Source organism: Prionailurus bengalensis, chromosome B1 (genome assembly GCF_016509475.1).
Source record: "Prionailurus bengalensis isolate Pbe53 chromosome B1, Fcat_Pben_1.1_paternal_pri, whole genome shotgun sequence".
NCBI classification, from domain to species: domain Eukaryota; kingdom Metazoa; phylum Chordata; class Mammalia; order Carnivora; family Felidae; genus Prionailurus; species Prionailurus bengalensis.
The window spans coordinates 127,712,404-127,735,081 of record NC_057344.1 but is presented as its reverse complement, the minus strand read 5'-3'; the positions used below and the strand labels follow the sequence as shown (position 1 = coordinate 127,735,081).

At 36.1% G+C, this 22,678-nt stretch overlaps 1 long non-coding RNA gene across 2 annotated transcripts in view; it reads right to left on the bottom strand.

Annotated features, from left to right (window-relative positions):
* Positions 1 to 20,920, bottom strand: part of LOC122478650 — a 65,220-nt gene extending 44,300 nt beyond the window's left edge. For both annotated transcript variants that reach the window (XR_006296143.1, XR_006296144.1), the window contains exons 1-2: positions 20,810 to 20,920; positions 18,583 to 18,636 (exon numbers count right to left, since the gene is read on the bottom strand). This is a non-coding gene — a long non-coding RNA (uncharacterized LOC122478650). The remainder of the gene's footprint in view (positions 1 to 18,582; positions 18,637 to 20,809) is intronic.
* Between the last annotated feature and the right edge of the window lie 1,758 nt (positions 20,921 to 22,678).

Genomic DNA, 22,678 nt, shown 5'->3' with positions numbered 1-22,678 from the left:
GCGCGGCCTTTTAGGAAAGTGAAGTGTGAGGCCAAGACCTGAAGGATAAGAAGGTGGGATAAAAGGTCCAGGCTGAGAGAAGGCAAGATTTGGGTGTGAAAGAGAAAGAGGGCATTTTTGGAGAATTACGAGTTTAATATGGCTGGAGCATGAGGTAGCAATAGAGAAAGCGAGGCTGTAGCCATAAGATCACGGAAAACCATGAGGTGGGACAGCAGCAGACAGGCTAATGGTGAAGCACTGAAGAGGTTTTGTTTATGTTTTGCTGGTTTTTGTTTTGCTTTGGTTTCAAAGCTGAGAAGTAGGCCTTTAGAAAGATGCATTCTGCTGCAGGTTGAGGTATTATTTGGAGGGCAGTCAAGCTGGATGCCAAATACAAATGAAAGCAGTTTCAGTCAATCAGGTGAGATTTGAAGGCCGGTTGAACTAAGGCAGCCGAAATTGAATACTCTGGTTTTTCCTCAGGTCGTGTAAATCCTGTGCCTTTTTCCCAGGGATCTTAGTTAGAGCCACCTCTTCTCACTGTTTACCTTTCACATGGCAAAAGTTTGTATTCCTGGCCTGGTTCTTGTTTCTCTCTTTCACTTAATTCAACCTACCTTCATTTTTTTTTTTAATTTGTTCTGAATATCTTTCACATCAACATAGGAAGTTATTGCAACTACAAAGTACATTCAGAGATGTAAATGAGTGTCACACTTGTGCTGACAATCAAGAGAAAAATAGCATTTGTTCTCACTTGCAAGGCCTCATTCACTGGCGTGGAAAAGTTGTTCCCAGTGGCTGTTGTCTGTAGACTTTTCAACAGCTACAGAGCAGCTTTTACACTAAGCAGCGTTTTCACATATCTACTCCTTACTTTCTTTGGCAGACTCACATTTTGTGTTTTTATTGCTCTGTGGGCTACATGTCTTTATTCAGTAAATACAAATGTTTTCAAACACTGGCTGCACCAGGATTACACTTGTGCTGGGAGAACAGGGTCAGCAAGGTTATACTAAATTGCTCGATGATGGATTATCCTAGACAGCATTTCCCAAAATCTTTATACAGTATGTCACAAGCAGGTCAAAGGTCAGGCTGTTCTTCTACCGGGCCTTCTATCTCCAGATGCTCACTCTTACTCTGGGTTATGTGCCAGAAGAAGCCAAGAGATTGTACACAGGTTTCACATAAATCACATGAAAAGTCCTAAGAATGCAGGCACCTAAATTACAACTGTGATGCCACCTAAGAACAGAGCAACATACAACAAGTCAAAGGCTAGCTCAGATATAAAATAACAGAACGGCAGGTACCAAATGAGGTGGGTCTCTTTGAATTGGCAAAGTGTAGGGATTGCCTTTAAGTTGACTTATTATGTATTGGAAGCAAAATAGTTATTTTCGCAAATAAAGAAATAGTGTTAAAACAATGTCTCTTTCATTTCTAAGAATTATTGGTCTTTCTGCAGTGTGCTATTTTACCGTGCCATAGCATGATTTCTCCCTTGTAACAATTCATATGATTTAAAGCTCTCCCATACCAAATGTTATACCTTAATGGTACATAGAAACGAATTTTAAGATTAAAGTAAAAATACTAATTTGATATTTATCAATCTCATTTCACTTCAAAGCTAGGAAAATGCCATATTTTGAAATTACTTTAGCAAACTATCTTCAATATACTAATTCCAATAGCATCTACTCTAGTACGCAATAAATTTTTTAAAACTCGAATTACTCCACATAATACCTTATATAAATCTACTAAACTTCATAAAATATGTACTGAAATAGGAAAAAAGTTTTGCTCACTTCTCAGTGACACAGTATGCAAATTGCTGATGTCAATCACTGTCAAAAAATGCTCTTTTATATCAGTGCAGGAACAATTGAGTTCTTACTGACATTTCTAAACAACCAGAATGATAATTTGCATTGTTACTGAGTTAAAATCCTTAAAGATATATTTATACTAATTCTATTTTTCTATCATCAAAATGAAAAACAGCACTAGAAAAAACTTCTAATTTCACATCTTTATCATATTGGTCGTATTTTTTGTACCAGAATTGAAAACACTATTTTATAAAGACTATGTTGGTTTTGTCCATACAGAAACCATCTATGCTTTCAAATTATAAGGATTAAATGTCATTTTTTATTTTTTTATTAAAAGGAGTCTATAAAGTCATCAATGTGTTTTCTTATTTATTTCATTTATGTACTATTGGATTCCACTTTGTTTTTTTTAAAGAGTGAAAGCATCCCTTCAAAATGTATAAGAAATCACTCATGTTCAATATTTGATTTACAGCAGGCTATACGACAGCAAGAACTTAAATGTGCATGTGCTTCCAAGAGTAAGAAATTTCATCTTCAAGTAAACATTAAGACAGTGGTTCTAAAGAATTTGACACCCCCCACCCCGTGCTATTCCCAAGGCTGATCAACCTCTTCTAAGCTTTATATCTTCCATGAGTTGACCAGAAGCTTGTATTGACTAGATACTGTCCAGTGAAATAGAAAGAGCCTGCGTGGGGGTGGGATGCAGGAGGCAGATACTACAAGGCAGAGTCAGAAACACAGACTTGGAGTGATTACTACCTCTTCAATCCCTGCTTTACCATTTGCCACATGTATGATCTAGAGCAAGTTACACAGCTTTTCTAACCTTCAGTGTCCTAATCCATCAGTCAGAGATAATAACTGTACCCTCCTCTTAGATTTATTGTAAAGATTCAATAAAATAACGCAGGTACCACACTTGATACAGTGGCTGTAAAGTTCTAGAAGCTCAGTTTTATATCCCTGAGAACATTAATTCTGTAGTTTGAGAATAAGTAGAGTACATTTTCCTTAGTGCAGTATCTAAATGTATATATATGCAAATTAAAAGTGGAGGGGCGCCTGGGTGCCTCAGTTGGTTAAGAGTCTGACTCTCCATCTCAGCTCAGGTCTCGATTTCAGGGTCATGAGTTCAAGTGGCAGCTACTTAAAAAAAAAAAAAAAAACTAAGAAAAAAAAGTGAGGTAATGACCTAAAGAGCTACCTTTCATGTGCTTTATGGAGAAGTCTATTTTGAAAGTACAGCAAGTGAAGAGTGAAGCTCGTCAAAACCTCAGAGTAGATTAATAGCAGGGTTGCTCCCCTTATAATCTACATTTAATTCATTGCTCTTTAGAGATGTAGTATGTAAATTCAAGTGAAAAGGTAATTAATAATCCAATAATAGGAAACCTTTTCTATAGAAATCTTTGCGGGAAGATTTGCCATACAATCCTTTACAATCCCTATCTTGGGGACAAAGATAGTAATGGTGAATAATTACGATTACTTACTGAGAAGGTACTATGTGCCGGGAACTACGCTAAGCACATGGCATACGCTATCGAGTATAATTTTCATTAAAATTCATTAAATTTAATTTCATTAAAATTCAGACCGAGTAATTTTCTTGCATGTGCAGTTATTAAGTGGTAGAACTAATAAGATTCAAATCCAGAAGTGATGACATTCTAAAAATCCTGCCCTTCCACTATGCCACATAACTCTCAGTAAGCACTAAACAAGTTTGATCTCAGTCATGACAAGATACTGCCTATACATTTGCCCTGGCATCCAGGACCATGGTGACATAAGAAGTGTCACTGGGACCACCCAGGTTATCCGTTCAGAGCATATTTATTACATTTGTTCTAAGACTTTTTTTTTACTTCTTATGATGGGAAAAACAATGATATCAAATGGAAGATTTGTTTTCATTTGCAAAACAGAAACATGGGGGATTTAGCCATTAGAACATTAGCCAAACTCATTATTGTTACCAAAGTGTGTCATAACAGAAATGTTGTTCAATGAAACAGCAATTCCATTTCCAAGCTTGATTTGGTCTCTTGAGTTTCTAATAAAATGCTCACGATACCAATTGTCTTCATTCCTTTTCTGATGTCTGACCACCTGTACTGAAACTATCCATCACTGCCCTTCATACACATTGCTCTAAGCAAGAGTTGCTGAAAAGACTTTTGGTAATTTTCACTGTTCACCTGGGATCTAAGATAGTACCTTAGAGTAGATAGAGATCTATTCTATGTCCAGTCCTGTGTCCATCATCACTTAGGTTTTTACTTCAGGATAACAAAATGAAGGTGCCTGATTGAAATTCAAATATTTCTGGGGTGCCTGGGTGGCTCAGTCAGATAAGCATCCTACCCTTGATTTTGGCTTAGGTCATGATCTCACAGTCATGAGATCATGACCTGTGCAGGGCCCGTCCCTGGCCATGGAGCCTACTTGGGATTCTCTCTCTTTCTCTCTCTCTCTTTCTCTTTCTCCCTTTCTCTCTGCCCCTCCCCACTCATTCTCTCTCTCTCTCTCTCAATAAATAAATAAACATTTATTTATTCAAATATGTATTCAATTATTTATTAAAATATTTCCAAGCTCATCTCATCTCATTTACAAACAGGACAGGTATGAATCTGATCAGCAATGGATATGAAGTGTCGCTCCATTTACATTTCTTCATATCACACGAGGGCCAGCCCACAGAATCTCTAGCTTACTTTCAATGTACAAGGTGTAGCTTATTTTGAGGCATCAAGGTTTCTAAAACTAAGTGAAAATGTAATCTGAAAGTAGCAACTGAAATTTCATAACTTAATAAACTTATGCCTGCATATTTTTCCTGCATATTTTAGATATCCTTTTAAGCAGTAAGCCAAATCTTTGTGCAATAGCAACTGATAAAAAATAAGCTGTTATTAGTAAACATGTTAATGAATATATAGGTAAAAATCCTATGAAGATTTGCACAGGCACTCACAGAATTTTCTATTTCATTCACCTCCTCATTTGTTTAACATCTATTTATTGAGCCTCTAATATATGCCAGGCATCGTACTTGGCATTGGAGATATAGACGTGAACAAAGCAGATGTTATGTCTGCTCTTCTGCTGACTTCTGGTGTAAATGAAAAAGAGGAGAGAATACTATAAGTAAATTCCTTTATCATAAACAAAATGATGAAAACAGTAAAAATACTAAAGATGTCATTTATAGGAAGTTGTTGCCAGAAAACTGGAAACAAAAAGCTGATGGGTCTTCATGTACCAGTATTTGTACACATACAGCAAGGTTTAATAGAATTTTTTAATTTTAGAGTAGAAGACATGTCAAATGCAGTTTACATTTCTCAGCCAGTAATTATATTTTCTTACAAGGGGCTATTACATTTTTAGAGACAGACACAGCAAATAATAAAAGGTTTTATTTGAGAGGAGAAACAAGCATGGTGGGGTTTTTTTTAGATGAAAGGGGGATAATAAATTTATGAGACCTCACATACAGCTATAATATAATAAATTAGAAGGATTAATAGAATTGTGAGCTACAGTAACCTGCACTAGTAGAATGCCTATTTTATGGAGCTCGATAATACAGTTTATCATTGACTCCATGGGAATTCCCACAATATATTAGCTGCGGTGTAACAATAAAGCACACACAGTAAGGGGCATGTCCCTTTTGACACACATTCTCTTCCCACACTTATTTTACCAGGGAAACAACTCTGGTGCAGTTTAATTAAACTGCACTGCAATGAATTAGTCCAGGTCTTAGCCCTCTGACAGAGAGGGCCCTGGCAGTACCACAGGGGTCTGTCCCCTTATGATACCCGAGAGACTTCAGAAAACCTGGGAAAAAAAGTGTAGGGTCCCTCAGATGACAGTGTCACTGGGCAAGCCCAGAGCTGTCAATCAGTTCACTTAAGGAAGCACCCATCCCTTTGGAGAAGTTTTTATATTTCCCCATTTGTTGACTATGGGTCAGTCTTTTGGGAAACATGTAAATGCCTTGGGAAGCTTTATGTTCTATTTCCCTAGCTGGGGACAAGGCTATCATTGCTCACTTTAAAACAAAATAGCCTTGCTATTTCAAAGTCCACTGTGTATTCATAGCTAGCTTTGGAGAGGCAAGCCAGAAAGTAATAACTGAAAATAAACTTAGGATGATGATGAGTTCAAATAAACTCTACTGGTAATAAGATATGAATAAAAACATTTTCATTCAGAGTAAAAACTCTCCAGCTAAACATGATCTAGAATATCCAAGATGGAAGTGTATTACAAGAGATATGTTATTTCCCCAGAGTTTCTGATCAACAGCGTAGTAAGGTTACACCCCCCAATGACACAGAAAATCTTGCATTATTGATGAATATTCTTATTTTATCTGAACACCGTTTATTAATTCATGAGGGTGTTTTGGAATTGAAAGATAAAAATTTACAAAACAATTACATTTTTAATAACTGCTTCAAGCCAGATACATTGAATATTTAAGTGAACCAACACAAAGACCTCAAAAGAATTTATTAGACAATGGCAATTAGATCTCTAATAACTTGGCTCCACTGGAATTACTGAGCTCCATTTAGATGCCAGACATGGCACCTTAGTGATGGGTACACCATGTCGCCACCCTGCCTTTGGCTGGGGATCCTGAGAAATGACAGTCCCATTAGGTGTCGTGTAAAGCAGCTGACCTCACACTCTCAGCACTTGATCTTTGCACTGCAAGTGACCATTTGTCACTGTTGCCCAGAGATGGAGCTCAGGTGACTCAATGTCACCACTGCCTTTTCAAAAGAGTAAGATAGTTACAAGTTTTTTTCCAAGTCTAGAACAGACTTTTTTTTCCCTAAACAAATTTGCTTAGAAAAATGGGTAGGCAAATTAAAAGCAAAGAATAGACTTCTTTACTCATAGGCAGTATGCTTTCTAATCATTACAAAAATTATCGAAACTTTTTCAAAAATTATTGAAACTCTTTGACCCAAGGGAAAAAAAGATTTATGGCTGCCTGAAAACTTTCCCTTTACAATCTTTATCCCAAGTAGGTAACAATAAAAGTATTTCTACCAGAACAAACACATTAACATAGAGCACCCATAGAGGCTTATTCACAAAAAGCAGTATTTCTCTTTCCTTCTCAAATAAGGCTTAGTTTTCTGTAAATTGCAATTCTTATAATAAGAAAATTCCCACCACAATATTTTCAAGCTATAAGAATAATATCATCTTTCTATTTGTTGTGCCTAAGAAATCCCAGAATTTGAGCTAGCTAGTTAAGAGATAAGCTTCTCACATTTCTAGTCTCCTGGAGCCTTTTTCACCTCTAGTGATTCAGAAATCTCTGTGCTGATTTCACAGTAGTAGCTATTGAGTTAGTGACCGTTGCATGCAGGCACTGTGCGAAGTGTTGTACACAGGATATTTTATGAATACGTCACTTTATTTTTTTATGAGCGTGCCATTTTAATTCCCAGTAGCAACATGGGAGTTTATTATTACTGTCTTTTTATAGATAAGTAAACTGAGACAGAATTTATGTTATTTTCCCAAAAGCGACAGAGGTAGTAGCAGAGCTCGAATGCAGAGTGATTCTAATTTTAAAATAGATGCTGTTGAAAATTAATTAATTAATTAGATGCCATTAAGGGCGCGTGGGTGGCTCAGTCATTAGAGCATGTGACTCTTGATCTCAGGGTCATGAATCTTTTTAAAAAATTTTTAAAATATTTTATTTATCTTTGAGAGAGAGAGAGAGAGAGAGAGAAAACAGGGGAGGGGCAGAGAGAGAGGGAGGGAGACAGAATCTGAACCAGGCTCCAGGCTCTGAGCTGTCAGCACAGAGCTGGACATGGGGCTCAAACTCATGGACCATGAGATCATGACCTGAGCCAAAGTTGGAGGCTTAATCAATTGAGCCACCCAGTCACCCCATCGGGGTCATGAATTTGAGCCCCATGTGGGTTGTAAAGCTTACTTAAAAAACAATATTAAATAAATAAAATTACTCTCATTTTGGGGCACCTGGCTAGCTCAGTCAGTCTGAGCATGAGACTCTTGATCTTGGGGTCATAAGTTCTAGCCCCATGTCGGAGATAGAGTTTACTTTAAAACAAAAATTTTAAAATAGATGTTAAATTCTTAGCTACACAATTCAAGGTCTTTTTTCAGTATAAATATTTTCATTTGAAAAATGTCTAACTTTTTCTTCAACAAGATCCTTTTTTTTTTTTTAAGATTTTATTTTTTTTATGGGGCACCTGGATGGCTCAGTCAGTTAAGCGCCTGACTTCGGCTCAGGTCATGATCTTATGGTTTGAGAGTTTGAGTCCCATGTTAGGCTCCTTGCTGACCACTCAGAGCACAGAGGCTGCTTCGGATTATGTGCCTCCCTATCTCTCTACCCAACCCCACTCACTCACTTGCTCTCTCTCTCTCTGAGAAAAATAAATAAACCTTAAAGAAAAAATTTTGTGAGTAATCTCTACACTCAGTGTGTGGCTCAAACTCACAACCCCAAGATCAAGAGTCAGATGTTCCACCAACTGAGCCAGCCATGCACCCCTCAACAAGATTTTTTAAAAGATTGGGTCATTTGTTATCCCTCTTGACCCATCTTATTGTGTAATGACAGAGGTTGAAATATTGTTCCATTTGAGGAAGAGACTTTATTCTGAACTCATGTTTCTTTGGAAATGATATTGTTTACATGCACTGTGCTCTTGCTTTTTCTTCATGTACCTGTGTCTCCCCTAGAATGTCTTTCCACTAGACATACATCTCTGACATCAAAAATGAACTATTGCCTTAATTGTCAAAGGAAGAAATAATTGAAACTCAAAGTTATGATAAGCTACCTGTAACTATATTGCTCCCTATTATGACCTCCCACTTCCCAGTCCAACCCTTATTTATAAGAAACTGGATTGATTTACAATTGAAAATATAATTAAATCACTTTAACATTGGAAATAGTATGGCAAGACCTTTATTTTTGTGAATTCAACATCTGAGTGTTAACATCCATGGCACTTGTTTTCCCAATTTATTTTACATTCCCATATTTTCCCAGTTTATAGTATGTATGAAAATAAGTTTCGTATCACCCTTTAAACGTTTTATTCTGAAATACCAAGCGTATCAGTGAAAAATAAAATTTTCGACAATCTCAATGTTTCCATATACTTACAATTAATATTTGGCTGACTTTGAACATAGTAGCCTTAACATAAAATAAAATTTAAAGATACTAAAAATATTAAAATGCTAAGTACAACTGTAACAGAAAGACAAACATACATAGCTGAGGTCAATGAAAGAAATGTAAACATCTAGGTGCCAGGGAGGAGCCCAAACAAGCAATTTACAAGACAAATGAAATCAGTCAGAGAGAAGTAGTGCAGTTGTATGACCTAGGGCCCAGAAGCAAAGGTTTCAATTTCCACATGGGGCAAGAGATGTGGCCTTGAATGCACATACTATAAAGAGGTGGAAATAAGACATTTCCTGAAGTTAGGGCCCCAAGGGGCTGCCCCTTCAATGTAAGACAACCTTTCCACCCCAAAGTTCCAGAGACAAAAAAAAGAGACACCATCTCTTCCAAAGGCTCTAACAGGATTCTAAAAGTAAAAATCCATTTGAGAAAGTGAAGATTCCGTTTATGTTATCTTATGGAATAGGAAAAATATCAGCATGAAGATGTATTCCCAACTCTTAAATTTGAAAAACCTGATAGAGGGAAATGCAAGGCTACTCTGCATCAACACTGTAGAAATCTAGATTGACGGTTGTTTTCCTTCAGCATTATTCTCTGGCCCTGGACAAATATACACACAATCATCAATAAAGCTGACCTGAACCCCAAATTCCAAGCCTAATACAGTAAGCAATACAATCAACGGGGGGATTAGAACCCAAAAGCTTCAGAAAATCAAATAAGGTGAATTTCTACCATTTTGGGTCTCTGCGCCTTTCGCAGAAGTCCCAACAGCACTATGTTGGGAGAGAGCGTCTCACAACCTCTGTGGTCCCAAGGAGCCACCATGTGGAGGGCCCAGGGAAGAGTGTGCCATTTTCAGTGGAAAACAAGAGGCAGTTATGAATTATGATGACTGCATACTTTGGATCTGGATTTCCTGCACCTTTTTTTTTTTTTATAGTAAGACACCGACTGCTTAAGAAATAAGGATGTTGCAATGAATCCATTAAACAGATGTGAAAAGGAGCATTTTAAGAGGTGCAGTTTCTTTGAAAAATGGATCAAATTCTTGAATTCAACATAACTCAATATGTTTGTAAATAAACATATTTGTTTACCTGAAAAAATAAAACATAAAATTAAATAAATAAATAAATAAATAAAATGAGAGGGGCATATAGCTGGCTCAGTTGGTGAAGCATGTGAATCTTGATTTCAGAGTTGTGACTTTGAGCTCCATGTTGAATGTAGAAATTACTTAAAATCTTTAGAAAATATGTTAAATAAACTATAAAATAAGTATATTTTAAGTTATTAAGGAAATAATAAAAAGAGCCAAAACTATAAGGAAAGAACAGAACATGATTTAAAAAATCAAGATATAGGAAAAAAGGAATAGAGCTTCTGTAAAAAAAAAAAAAAGATAAGAAATAAAAAGAAGAATTTTGGAATTCGAGATTGAAATTTTAAAAATTCAGGATGAATTAATAACAAAGTACATGGGGTTGCTGAGATTTAGATTAAAGAACTGGAGTATAGTTCTGAAGAAACTACCCAGGGATAACAGAGTAAAAGAGGTAAGGGAAGAGGAAATATGAAAGAGAACAGATGAAACATGGAAAAATAAAATGAAAATGTCCAACATACAAGATATAGGAGTTCCAGAAAGAGAGAAGACTAAAGTCATAACATATGCAATGAGTGAAGCCTGGTTGGCTCAATCTGTTACGTGTCCAACTTCCACACAGGTCATGATCTCAGGGTTCCAGAATTTGAGCCTCTGCACTGACAGTGCAGAGCCTGCTTGGGATTCTCTCTCTCCCCTTCTCCTTCTCTGCCACTCCCTCACTTGCACTCTCTCAAAATGAATAAATAAACTTAAAAAACAAAAACAAAAAAAACATATTCAATGAGATGATGTTTGATAATATTCAATTTTATGATTAATATTTTATGATTAATGAATGACAAGAACCATTTGATTTAAAAACCACAAAGAACCCAAAGCACAATAAAAATATAAATCTACTCCAAAATACCTCTTGCTGGAACTATAGAATACCAAAGCAGAAAAAAATATTAAAAGGAATCAGAGAGAAGACAGATTGTCTGCAAAGGAATATAAATTAGACTGTTAGCAAACAAAAAATAACTGTCAGCCTTGAATTCTATACCAGCTCCAATATCACTCAAAGGTATATATGAACAGGTAATAGGAAATACAAAAAATAGAGGAATAAGTTAATTGACACCATAAAGAAGTAATCAAGCAAATTCAATGAGTGGGTCATTCTCAAAAATGAATGTCATGAAAATAGTGAAGGCATAGACCCTTTGGTAGGTTAAGAAGATTTAAGAGATATAACAGATAAATGCAATGTGTAGATTTTGGTTGAATCCCAGTTTGAAAAAAGATATTGAAAAATTTGGAAAAATTGACAAAATCTGAATATATACTCAGTACTAGTTGATATTAGAGAATGGTTGCTAAAATTTTTATATATGTTAATGACATTTTATATGTATTAGACCTCTCTTTAGTTTAGAGAAGCATACTAAGCTATTTGCATTTAGGGATCAAGTATCAAGATATCTGTGAATTTATTTTTAGGTTGTTTAGCTAACGTGCATGTGTGTGTGTGTGTGTGTGTGTGCACGCACATGGGTGTGTATAGATAGAGAGTGCACATATGCCAAAAACTTAACAAAATTTTTAGTCTAGGTGATAGACATATGGGTGTACATAGTTCTTTAGTTACTTTTCTGTATGTTTGAAATTCCCATAATAAAAAAATTAAGAGAGAAAAGATGATGTAAATATATTCTCATAGACTAGATCATTTTTTGTCACTTGCAAATCACACCAAAAAATTTTAGTAATAAATAAATCACAGTAAGAAGAATAAATCAATTACAGTAATAATAAACTACAGAAGATTTCAGGAAAGAATGGAGAAAAAAGACACTGAAATGTAAATCAGTGGAAGCAATGACAGTAAAGACTACCAGAGTGGGAGTTAGCAAAAACCAGTGATGGAAATAGAATACTCACATAAAAATTCGAGGTCGTGATCCAAGGAAGGTATCCTACAAGTTTGCAAAAAATATAAAGATATGTACTAACTTAAAGATTTTTTTTTAATTATGTTTATTTTTGAGAGAAAGAGAAAGGAAAGAAACAGTGCAAGCTGGGTAGGGGCACAGAGAGAGAGGGAGACGCAGAATCTGTAGCAGGCTCTAGGCTCTGGGCTGTCAGCACAGAGCCCAATGCAGGGCTCAAACTCACAAACTGTGAGATTGTGACCTGACCCGAAGTCAGATGCTTAACCGATTGAGCCCCCCAGCACCCCTTAACTTAAAGATTTTTTGATACAACTATGCATATTTAAAAAGGTGAGGTATTCATTGGAAGAACAGAAAAAAATGTATTACTTCAAATAAAATGAGAGAAATAAAATTATAAATCAAGTCTTTCCAAAAGAAAGCAAAAAAGAGAAACAAGTGAAAAGTAAATTGAAAATTAAATATAAAATACTATAAATCAATAAATATACTCTAGTAGTGACTATAGTATAAATAGATTTTAAGAGTTAAAAGATTCTCGAATTAGATGCTTAAAACTATCACTATAGGCTATTTATAAAATAGATCAGCAATGATCAAGATGGATGAATCTCATAAACATCACCTTGAGTTCTCTGGGAATTGCAAAAAGATAAAATAATATGGAACAATTTATATAATTGTTTAATATACGGACAAAATTGAAACGTATATTACACACACAGATTACTATTCAGCAATGAAAAAAATAAAACTGTGGTCAGTTCTGAAAGGACAAAAGTACAGACCAGTGGTCGCCAGGTGTGAAAGATGGGTGGGAGGAGGGGAAGAGGTGGGTGTGGCTCTGAAGGAGTAGCATGAGGGAGCACTTTGTGGTGATAGACTAGCTCTGCATCTTGCCTGGGTGGTACACCAATCTATACAGGTGATAAAATGACAGAACTATACACATACGTTGTGCCAGTGTGTGTTCCAGGTCTTGATATTGTGCTGTGGTTACATAAGATGTAACCACTGAGGAAAATTGGGTGAGAGGTACAGAGAACCTCCCATACTCCCCTTTGAAATTTCCTATGAATCTGTGATTACCGTAAAACCTGGGTTTGGAGCATAATTTCTTCTGGAAACATGCTTGTAATCCAAAGAACTTGCGTATCAAAGTGAATTTCAACAACCACTGTGGTAGTCGTGATCATGTGACATTAGGCATCACATACTACTTATAAGACATGACTTATTTATCAAGTTAAAATTTGTTAGAAATGTTTGCTTGTCTTGCAGAACACCCACAGAACAAGTTACTCCAATCCAAGGTTTTACTGTATTTCAAAATAAGGTTTTAAAAATGCTATACCTTGCTTTTAACTAATATGTATATGGCAAATGCATTAAAAATGTCTCCGTGTTGTTCAGAATTTTCTGAGTGCTACATGGTCATACTTAACATTTATAAAATAATAATAGCAATGATGCAGAAGACGAGAATTGTAATAGTTCACAAACAAATAAAAATGTTTGACCCAGGGTCAGCTGGGTGACTCAGTCGGTTAAGCGTCTGACTTCAGCTCAGGTCATGATCCCGCGGCTCGTGAGTTTGAGCCCTGCGACAGGCTTCGCGCTGGCAGCTCAGAACCTGGAGCCTGCTTCATATTTTGTGTCTTCCTCTCTATCTGCCCCTCTCCCACTCATTCTCACTCTCTCTGTCTCTCTCTGTCTCTCTGTTAAAAATTTTTTTTAAATATTTGACCCAGGAATCATGTCAGAAAATAACATGCACCGGCAAACTAAACAAGATAATTAGACTTTCACTTTGTTTTGTGATGAATATTAATTCATTTAACTCCAGTCTCAGAAACTCCGACAGAATTATGACAGTCCAGTTTAAGCAGAGAATACAGGCAGTCCCGACTTTGCATGATTCGCATATACAGAAATTTCAGTTACCATGGATCAGTTAAATAACACACGTCCTCCAAAAATTCAATTTTCAGTTATCACATACATTCAGTGCCATTACGTGAAGTTTTAACTTCTCTGCTAGGTCTTCGGTCCACAAATCACGACATAACTAAAAGACATGCATCATGATTAGAAAGCAATCATGTCACTTCTTTTCAAAGTTTGTTGGTGATCGATCACTGAGCATCTGTTACTCAACTCATGCACAGGCAGTGAAGTGGATAGTTCTGCTTCATAAGACAAATGTAAATGGGAAAAATGATTGTGACAAAAAGCATAAATATGTCCCAGAGGAAATGAATCCAGCAAAAAAGCTCCACATAAAAGGAATTCTCAAATATATTTTCCAACACTGCAACCATAGGAGTGGGAATTTGGGAATGTGGGGAGGTGATCCAAACTTAAAAGGAATATAACAGGGGCGCCTGGGGGGCTCAGTCAGTTAAGCCTCCAACTCTTGATTTTGGCTCAGGCCATGATCTCATGGTTCATGGGTTCAAGCCCCATGTCCAGCTCTGCTCTGACAGTGCAAACCTTGCTTGGGATTCTCTCTCTGCCCCTCCCCTGCTCATGCACATGCTCGCTCGCTCTCTCTCTCTCAAAATAAATAAACATTTAAGAAAATGAGCACAACAATTGGCCAACACATAGAAAGGTTTCTTACTCCTTCTTGTAAGTCATACAACAAGAAGACAAGCATTGTTGAAACTACACCTAAGTTTTACAAATAAAACACATTAGTATGTTTTATATAACAGTGTACCAAACATTCCTTTTACTATTTTCGCATGTCCTTAATGTACATGTAACCATGTATATACATGTGTAAACAGTAAAGGTGTTTTTAATGTTTTGACAAGAAATATTTATTTTTTTATTTTTTTTTATTAAAATTTTTTTTTCAACGTTTTTATTTTATTTTTGGGACAGAGAGAGACAGAGCATGAACGGGCGAGGGGCAGAGAGAGAGGGAGACACAGAATCGGAAACAGGCTCCAGGCTCTGAGCCATCAGCCCAGAGCCCGACGCGGGGCTCGAACTCACGGACCGCGAGATCGTGACCTGGCTGAAGTCGGACGCTTAACCGACTGCGCCACCCAGGTGCCCCTTGACAAGAAATATTTAAAGATCACAGAACAATCATGATTCTTCCCCCTATGGATTTTAAGATCATTTGCACAATTATTTTTACTGTCCCACACTACTGTACAAAGTGAGGACTGCTTACATATAAAGGGGATAATCAACCTGTGCATGAATTGAGTAACAACTCCATTCCCCTGTAAGAAAACAGATTTTCTACATGATTTAGGAGGTAAATAACACAAACAGGACTTACTTAGGCTTTTCCTCTAACCCTGTGTGCTGTCATTTGACGGTCAAATCCCCTTTTTAATGGTCCTTCATATATTTTAAGCAAGAAATCTCTCACTTCAAATGAAATCTGAAGTGAAACAACTTATTAAACAGCAACTCAAGATTATACTTAAATTTATTTTGTTTATAAAGCACTTGATGAGAACTATGATGAACCAATGACAGTACATGAGAGCTATGGTCATTTCAACCATTTTAGTCCAATTTTTTTCCTGTGTTTTTTGTTCATTATTTTGATGCATGCAGATAAATAAATACAGATGCTAACAGTTCAAGTGGCCCTTGACATCTCTGTAATACTCTTCCCTTAATCTGAGATGGCTAGTTTGCCTGCGTACATATGTGAAACTTGCAGTAAGAAAAAAAAAAAAAAAAAAAAAAACTTTAGCAGCCTTATTCCAAAATATGCCCCAAAATTTAAAAAGGAAACAGAAACAAATAAAATTATCATCAGAACTATAGGTGGGAATTATTATAGAAAGTTTTATTAGCAGCCTTCTTTATAATGGATAAAAATTTTAAATGGAATTGACTTAAATATCCAAATTTAGACCAATGGAGCAAAACATGGTAAATTCAGAATGGAATATTAAGCATCTGTGAAAATTTATGTTTAGGAACAGTTTTCAACAATGAGAGGAAAGGCATATAATTTAGATAAAAAAGACTATAAGGTGATAGATACATCTAATGCAACTATGTATTTCAAATGCACAAAAATACTCAATAGTAATATAATATTAACAACTGTCCCCGGAGGGTGTGATTGTGAATGTTTGACTAGCTGATGGATAAAAGGATTGATACTTGCATCTTTATATTTTTCAATACTTTCCAAAATATAAATGACAATAAAAGTATTTTTAAATACTTCACTAATAAAAATTGCATAAAAGAAATAAGCCTCTCCTTCCAGACTAGAAGTGGTTCTCAAAACACCCATGCAGCTTGAGCAACAAAGCAAGGGCTCTTCTTGGAGAGGAACTTTCTACATCATATTCAGGCCCCGTTTTCAGAGACTAAATTCAGTAAAGAAAGATAGGAGCCCATGATCCCCATGGAGACAATGGCTAGCAAATCCTGTAGCAACTCTCCCCAGAACCCATTCCAATCCCTTAGTACTCATAATGGAGAATTTGCCAGAATGGAATTTGCCTGTGGCTATTTTGTAACTTAACACACTGGAAAACTAAACCATGCCTGCAAAATGTGGTTATAACTTATATAGACTTCTTTAGTAAACCAGTATTCTTTTATAAGAAAAAGATCAGGAAAAATGATTACTCTCAAAAAACCAGAATTAAGTAAATAAACAAACTAAACAAACCAAATGAAAGAAGTAAAATCAGAGACAACTAAAAGTCATCAAATACCAATTTACCAGGGCGCCTGGGTGACTCAGTCGGTTAAGTGTCCTACTTCCACTCGGGTCATGATCTCACGCTTTGTGGGTTCGAGTCCCCCAGTGGGTTCTGTGCTGTCAGCTCAGAGCCTAAATCCTGCTTCAGACTCTGTGTCTCCCTCTCTCTGTGCCCCTCCCTGGCTCGTGCTCTCTCTCCCTCTCAAAAATAAATATTAAACACTGAAAAAATCAATTTACCCAAGTCATTCCTTGGAGGTAGTGTGTTTGAATAAGATTAGGATTAGAATATCAATGAACCTATGTGGGGTTTTTTTTTAATTTTTTTTAATGTTTATTTATTTTTGAGACAATGCAAGAGACAGAGTGCAAGCAGCAGAGGCACAGACAGAGGGAGACACAGAATGTGAAGCAGGCTCCAGGCTCTGAGCTGTCAGCCCAGAGCCCACCACGGCTCGAACTCACAAACCGTGAGATCATGACTTGAGCCGAAGTCGGATACTTAACTGACTGAGCCACTCAGGCGCCTCCAATGAACCTATGTTATTATTTTTGTCTATAGTTTCATTATCAGTAAGTTGGAGGTCTTTAAAAATAGTTCAATTTTATTTTTAATGTAATTTTTTATTATAAAAACTACATACGCACATGACTTTCTTTTTATAAATTCAAATAGACTGAAGGCAAGAAGCAAAAAATAAATAACTCTCTGTACTCCAAACTCAAGTCTTACTCTGCAGAATGAACTATAAAATTATAGTTTCTTGGGTTTCATTATAGAAAATTGGGGGACATATACAAGAATACAAATACACACACACATATTTGTTTTATGCATGTGAGAAACATAATATGCCTGCTTTTCTGCATTCTTTTCTCCCTTAAAAATATATTTTGGAAAATTTCCACATTGGCACATAAAAATAAACTTCATTCTTTGTAATAGTTAAATGTCATCACACGCATGATTGTTCTATAACTTACTTAATTTCCTGTTGACATATATTTAAGTTCCTTCTAGTTCTTGCATTACAATCTGCAGAAATGGTCATCCATGTACACATTATTTTTGTATGTTAGTTCAAGTAAGATAAGTTCTTAGCAATGGAATTGCTAGATCAAAGGCACATTTTGTTTTTTGAGAAATATTACCAAATTACCCTATATATAAGTTTACACTGACTGATACTCCCAAGAACAGTGTATATAATAATGATTTTTCTTGCAACTTCATCTTACAGCATTATTCTATAACTGTAAAACTCATATCCTGAAAATAAGTACCATTTCATCCACCATCAGCTGTCATACTAGAAGACTCTGATCATGTATTCTTTCAAATTATTCTTGTCATTGGAAGTCTTCACCTTACTTATATAGTTGCTGATATCTTATATCTGGTTTCAGCAGTAATGATGGAATCTAGCAGTACTGGATTCTGAAACCTTTGTTTTAATGGAAGGGATAACTGTATAACCTCATTTCCAAAATCTTAGGTGTGTTAAAACTGGCTTGAATGGTACATCCAAATGTAGTCATTAAAGAAATTTTTTTTTAAAATTAAATGGTAGTCATTCATTTTTTAATGATATCCTGATTTCCATTTATACATTCACAAAATATAACTTTAAAAACTATTAGCATCCTTCGTGCCCCCCAAAATAACTTTGAAATGTCTATCAGATCTTATGTTAGTATCTCCCTATAGTACATATTTGTCAAACCTTAGTAATGAAAAATTAACTTCCCAATTATGAGCAATGTAAAAATAAACAATTCCTTACCTGAAACTCTTGAGCTTCTCCAAGACCTTTTTTAAAAGTTCTACAAAGTAGAATCTGTAAAATATATGGCACATCCAAGAAGGAAATCTTCAAATTTTGGACATGAGCACAAAGTGGTAGCTCTTTTAGAAGAGACTTTTCTCTACTGCAAACCAGCTGTAGGCACAGTCTAGTTATAGCCCTCAGAAAAGCTGTGCTGTGATATATTAATTTACACCTACTGTGCATTAAATGAGAAACCAGAGGCCACGTACTGGGCACATAACTTATTACCCCAACATAAAACACATACTACGCTTACTAGTAAAAATATTTAAGGTATGGTGTCTGGGAATTTGTGATGTGACAAACAAGTAAAGAAGCTGAGAATTTATGGTATTATTACCTAACTCATGATGTCAGAATATCCATAATAAATAGTAAAAGAAATGACCAGCTAGACCTTGAATATTTTAATAAAATAATGGAAAATAGGTAATTACTAAAATTACAAAGGCCATAAATTAATGCTTTTACACCAAATTTGTGAAGTGTTAGTTGATTACACAAATCTGAGTGCTTAATGCTTATTCTTATTCCATAAAGTAATATCAAAAAAGTAGTGATTCTGCACTATTTTTAAAGGATTGAGTCCAATATCTCTGGAGCAAAATAGTAAATAATTACAATTTTCTTATTAGAAATTTTCCATGTTTTTAAATTTTTTATGTTTATTTATTTTTGAGAGAGAGAGAGTGACAGAGTGCAAGCAGGGGAGGGGCAGAGAGAGAGGGGCAGACACAGAATCCAAAACAGGCTTCAGGCTCTGAGTTGTCAGCACTGAGCCCGATGTGGGGCTCAAACCCATGAGCCATGAGATCATGACCTGGGCCGAAGTTGGATACTCAACTGACTGAGCCACCCAGGTGCCCCAGAAATTTTCCATTTTAATTGTGACAGCTGGGCTACTTTTACATGAGAAAACACACTCACAAGAATAATACTCTATTACCCAGACATGATGCTACCCCACACTGCTGATAGCTTCACCTGAAGTGGCACATGAAGGCAGTTTCTGGAAAAGTGACAGCCCTGAAGAGTAAATACCCTAGGGAAGAAACACCATCCAGTGGGAAAGGGAGTTAGTCAGTAAATGTCCCAGAATCCCTGAATAGTGCTGGGCTATTTTAAGGTGAGTTTCTTGGGGCATATCCCATAGGATATGCCTCCAGCAGTTACCCACACATCAGTGCACCCTTTATTGCCTTTTCTCTCTTGCTTTTGCTTCCTAGGATGACTTCCCAAATAAATTAATGGCAAACAAGTCCTTATCTTAGAGTATGCTTTGGGGTAAACCATATTAAGAAAGCAGCTTGTATGTGGTAGAAGTTTATTGTTCTCTCTTGAAGTAGTTCAGAGGTATACAGCCAAGGGTTGGTAGTGTAACCCTGCCATTCTTGACATGTCGCTTCTTTATCCGATTACAAGATGGTCCACATTGGCTAAGATGGCTCTCACCATCTCCCAAACTGTGGAAAAGGGGAAAAAATAGAGTGCACAAGACCACTCCTTTTCAGGACACATCTTAGAAATGTACACAACGCTTGTGTTTTTGGATCTTTGGCCAGGATGTAGTCATATGGCTACATTTGGCTGCAAGGGTGGCTGGGAAATGTCTCTATTGGGCAATCACGTACACAGGTAGTAGCCAGAAGTTTTATTATTTGAGAAAGGGGAAGAATATTTGTGGAAAACCAATACCTGCACCTTTATAATGTCCCATTATGACCTTAAACCAATTGTATGTAATGTGATTATTGGTAGCATTAGGTCTAAATCTATCATCTTGATATTTGTTTTCTATTTGTCCCACCTGTTCTTGGTTCTCTCTCTCTTCCTTTTCTCAGACTTCCTTTGGATTAATCCTTTTCTATGGTTCCTTTTTTTTCTCCTTTTCCAATTTATTAGCTATAAATCTTTGTCTTATTATTTTAATGGTGGCTTAAGGGCCATCACCGAGGACTCATTTTAACTTATCACTACCTTCAAGTGATAGTATGTCACTTCACATATAGCATCAGAACCTTACAAGAGTATATTTCCATTTCTCCCTAGGCAACCCTTCTGCTCTTTTTGTCCTACATTTTGGTCCTACATATGTATTATCCCCACATACACTATTATTAATTTTGTTTAGTTAATTATCTTTTTAAAAATGTAAATGACAGAAAAAAAGTCATATACTTACCTATGCAATTGGCATTTCCTGTGCCTTTATTCCTTTGTGTAGATGCACAATTTTATCTGGTATCATTTTCTTGTTGAAAGACTTCCTTTAGCACTTCTTGTACCACAAATCTGCTGATGAGAAACATTTTGCTGGATATAGAATTCTAGCTTTTTGTTCTGGTACCTTAAAGTTGTTGCTTCACTGTATTCTTAAATGTGACTTGTTTTTTTAAAAGAAATCTGATGTCATGCTTATTCTTGTTCCTCTATATACATAACATGTTTTTTCATCCTGGCTGCTTTCATATTTTTCTTTTCAAAACCACTGGTTTTGAGCAATTTATTATGTGCCATGATGCCATTTTCTGTTTCTTGTGATTAGAGATTATTGAAATTTTTGGATCTATAGGTTTATGATCTTCGTCAAATTTGGAAATTTTCAGCCATTATTTCTTCAAATATTTTTTCTGAATTCCTTCAGGGACTTAAATTACATGCACATTAGGTTTCTTGAAGTTTTTTCTCATAACTAATACTCTGTTCCTTTTTTAAGTTTTTCTCTATGTTTAATTTTGGATAGTTTCTATTTCAGTCTGCAGGTTTGTTAATATTTTCTTCTGTGATATGTAGTTTATATTTCCTCCAGTGTATTTTTTTAAGTTTTTATTTTTATTTATTTATTTATTTTGTTTATTTATTTATTTATTTATTTTGAGGGGCGGGGGTGTAGGGGCAGAGAGAGAGAGAAAGAGAGAGAGAATCCCAAGCAGGATCTGCACCATCAGCACAGAGCCTGATGTGGGGCTCAGTTCTACAACTGTGAGATCATGGTCTGAGCCAAAATCAAGAGCCAGACACTTAACTGACTGAGTGCCCCTCCTCCAGTGTATTTTTTCTCTCAGACGTTAGAGTTTTCATCTCTAGAAATTTGATTTGCTTTTTTTAATCTTTTATGTCTCAACACATTTAATCTTCCCTTTAGCTTTTTAAACTATGGCATAGATTGCAGTGAAACTATTTTAATGTCCTTATCTGCTGGTGGTAATATCTGTGCCACTCTGGGTCAGTTTTAATTAACTGATTTTTCTCCTCATTATGCATGATATCTGCCTGCTTCTTTGCATGGTAATTTTTCACTGATCCCTGAAATTGTGAATGTTAGCTTTTTGGTTCCTGGATATTTTTGTATTCCTATAAACATTTCTGAGTTTTACTTAATCTTTTGGGTATTGTTTTCAACATTTGTTAGGTGGGACAAGTGCTGTGTTTACTCTAGTACCAAACTCCTCTGTCCACTACCCTGTGGATTTTGAGGTTTTCCACTGTAGCTGATGGGAGCAGATTCTACCCCTGACCCTATCTGAGCTCTGGTTACTGTTCCCCCTAATTTTTTGGTGGGTTCTTCTCCTGGCTTTAGGCAATTCTTTCACATACTGGTTAATACTCAGTTCTCTAGGGCAATCCTCTGAAAATATACTGGACATCTGTTAACCTTTGTAGAGTTTTGGCCTGCCACGGTGAAGATAGGGATGCTTCTCTTTCAAAATAGAAGGAGACTTTCACCTGGTAGAGGGAGAAAGCAGGTTGATGTAGGTGGCTATGATGTAAAAATTTCTGCTTATTCATACATTGACGCAGTGCTCAAATTCATGAACCATGAGATCATGACCTGAGCCAAAATCAAGAGTCAACTGTGTCTGGAGTTCTATGCATCAAGCACAGGTACAGGTACCAGGAGGCCTCACAAGAGATGGCAAATCATACATGGGAGTCACTATCCCTGGAAAAACTGCTACTGTACCCTCCCCAAACTCTGAGGATGTGTTCTTAGATGGCAATGGTCACTTTTGCAAGAGTCTACAAAAGTCTAACTAGGAAATAAGGGGTG